Here is a 3398-nt window from a genome sequence, read left to right as displayed (position 1 = left end):
CGAAAAAAAAAAAAAAAAAAAAAAAAAAAAAGAAAAAGAAAAACGCACACAGCAGGCACTGCACTGGGCTGGGGGCCAAGGCGCAGGCAGTTGACTAAACAGTGTCCGACTTTTGTGGGAAAAGAGGCTCTAGACAAACTCTATAATATAAAGGTGATAAGTTGGGACAAATAAATATTGGCAAAACAGTCAACAGACATATGATGAATATCCATGCTATAGAAAAGCCTCTTGGAAATTTGTAAGAGATGGAGAGAGAAATGGTCAAGTGTAAGAAATCTGAACTGGGGAATGACAAACCCACTCAAAAGAGATGGAGAAAAGCTTTATTGGCTGGCTGGCCCAGTGGAGTTAGGTGCTCTGTAAAGACCTGGGCCCTGAAATTAAAAAGTTGGGGAAATTTAGATGGTAGTTTAAGTTGGGGTGTGCGTGAGATGAGTGATGATGTGCCTGTCTTGATGTTGGTTTTTCTTTAGGAACAGGGTATTCACATAGCAAAACACAACCGGATGCATATTGTGAATGTTGACACTGATGGGATACATTTTCCTGGCTAACAGAGGACATAACAGAATACATACAATGAATACTAAAGTTAACAGGCCATACATATATATTCTGTGGTGGCTTACGCTGTGATTATATAAAATACCACTCACTGGGAGGAGTTGTGCATCTGCCTGTTTCTGAGGAAATAGGGACAAAATAAGGGCCTGTGAGAATTTTTGGGGCTTGAAGGCCTGAAAGTTTAAAACTTCTGCATTATTTCCCCCTTTTGATACCCCTTTACTGCATAGCCTCAGAGGGCATCACTTGTGGTTATGGGGTCATAGCCTGAATAAGTTTTTATTGGCAGTTGATTTGGTTAGAGCTTGGGCCCAATTTTGAAGGCAGTCAATTAATAATCTAATCAGGGCCAGAGATTTAGCTCAGTGGCATCACACCTGCCTCACAAATGCAAGGTCCTGAATTTGATCCCTGGTATTAAACATTTTTTTTTAATCAAACAGGGACCAAAGAGCAATAAGAGTTGTAGACAGCTAAGGGGCCCAAGTGAGGGAAGGAATCACATGGTCTAGTTTAACCCAAAAAGGGACCAAAATCCTCCTTGTGAGTTGTCCCTTAGCTGTCAGCTTCTTTCAAATCTTTAACTTTTTTTTCATTATTTAGAGAATACTTTATTAGTTTCTGTAACCAAACCCAAGTAGATATGACCTTAGATATTTAGTACAATGCATTACCCCAGTACAAATGGAAAAAAAAATTTAAAAATTAACATTTCTAGACCAATATGGCTGTCCATTTCTGTACAATGTAACAAACAAAGAAAAGAATAATATCCAGAAAACAGCAAAGTTCTGTTGCTGTTGTGGTACCTGGCACCATTTTTTTTATTAGCATCTTAATCATCATCTGGAAAGAGAACATTCTAGAGTAATATCATTAAATATAGCTCTGATAAAGCACAGTCACTACTATGTATCATAAAGCAGGTACAAGATATTTTACATTCACAGAGGTATGATACAGTCTACATCAATGACACTAGAATCAGTTTTGGTTTGAAATTTGCTTTGTCTGCAAATAAGATTGCTACCCCTATTTTTTTCTGGGCTCCTGTCTCATGGAGAATTGTTTTCTATCCTTTCACTTTCAGTCTATGGGCTTGTCACTACTATGTATCATAAAGCAGGTACAAGATATTTTACATTCACAGAGGTATGATACAGTCTACATCAATGACACTAGAATCAGTTTTGGTTTGAAATTTGCTTTGTCTGCAAATAAGATTGCTACCCCTATTTTTTTCTGGGCTCCTGTCTCATGGAGAATTGTTTTCTATCCTTTCACTTTCAGTCTATGGGCTTCTTTTTGCACTAGGTGTTCAAATCTTTAACTTTTGATGTAACTATTCCAGATTGATCAACAAAATAACAGCATTCTTCATTTAAAAATACAGAAGTTCCTCTTTTCTCTGCAGTGATGAGGTCCAGGGCCTATCTGTTCTGGAGAGGACCCTGGCTAACAAATTATTTGTTGTTGTAATGTGGCTAGAGAATCTGTAATCTGATCTATGTCCAATGATAATTCTTGGGATAGCTTGTAGTATAATCCCACAGAGGACCTAATTCCTCCTATTCCTGCTCCTACCCCAGCATCAATGCTGGGCTATATCTGTACAGATGTTAAGACTGCTGTCCTTTTCCTGGAGTTGGGGGCTAAGACATAAGCTAACTCGGGGTCGGTATAGACTGAGATTTTGGGGTGAGAAAAAGTTTCAGGCAGATGTCTGCCCAACTGGGCTGTAGGCACTGGCAGAAGGCATCTCCACACAAAAAGAAGACTCCAGCTGGGTTGCACTGGGTCATGTTACTAGGCAAAGTTAGGTTTTTAGAGCAGAGTGTTGGGGATAGGTTTCCTGGTAGGGTCGGATCGGCAGGGGCTTTTGTACTGAGGACACAGGTCAAATTGATGTCTATGGAGCCTAAATAGATTTGCCTGGCAATGGGTCCAAGGAGTGTATCTGTAGGGTTGGTGAAGTTTGATTTGGTTGAGTCCCTCCTATTGGAATGGGGATCCCCATGTAGGCTTCTTTGTGGAGGGAAAAACGCATCCAACAGGAGGTATTATGGACACTTTGTTGGTAAGGGTCAAAAGAGCTATTAAGCAACTTCTCAAGATGAGGTGGGGGGCCCTTTGGTTTGATCAGCTAGTGTAAGCCAAGTAGATCCTTGCAATGGTATTATTTTTTGGCTTGATTTGTTTTTATTATTTTAACTACCTTTTCTTGGGTTTTTCTAGCTTCCATACTGTAAAGCCATCTCTAACACTTTGGAAGCAGATTGTTTCATCTTGTCAGTACAGATTGATCTTCAACCTATGACTTGGTCAAAGAAGTAACACTTTCCATTTTGGGTACAAGGTCAGATTGACTCAAAACATGAAGATACCATAGTTCCATAGACAGTAAACTCTGAGTACTTCTAGATCCCCATCCACCTATTCTAGATCCTTGGCAGGATTATAGGCAGGGGTTGTTTTTTATGTAGCCCCCAATGGGTGGGAAGGAGGATGGAATGAGCAAAGTTAGGCTGATCATAGTGATAGGATGCGTTATAAAAGGCACTGAATAGAAGTTAAACACCCGGGCCAGGGATACAGCTCAGTAGCACCATGTCTGCCTTGTAAGTACAAGGTCCGTTCGATCCTCAGTACCAAGAAAAAAAAATAGAAGAAGTTAAACACCCAATATAAATTATAAAACAGGAGGCTAGGTGAGTCCTCTGGGTGAGTGTCTAGTCACTAGATGTGGTTGTGGCAAGACCAATGGCCAATATTAAGGTTAGCAGACCTAGGAGGCCTGGAAACCAGGGATGGCGATACATAGGACAGTATAT

This window comes from Fukomys damarensis, unplaced genomic scaffold (genome assembly GCF_012274545.1).
Source record: "Fukomys damarensis isolate Sample0158 unplaced genomic scaffold, DMR_v1.0_HiC HiC_scaffold_21, whole genome shotgun sequence".
Taxonomy (NCBI): domain Eukaryota; kingdom Metazoa; phylum Chordata; class Mammalia; order Rodentia; family Bathyergidae; genus Fukomys; species Fukomys damarensis.
The sequence above is the reverse complement of the archived record's forward strand: the minus strand, read 5'-3'. Positions refer to the sequence as shown.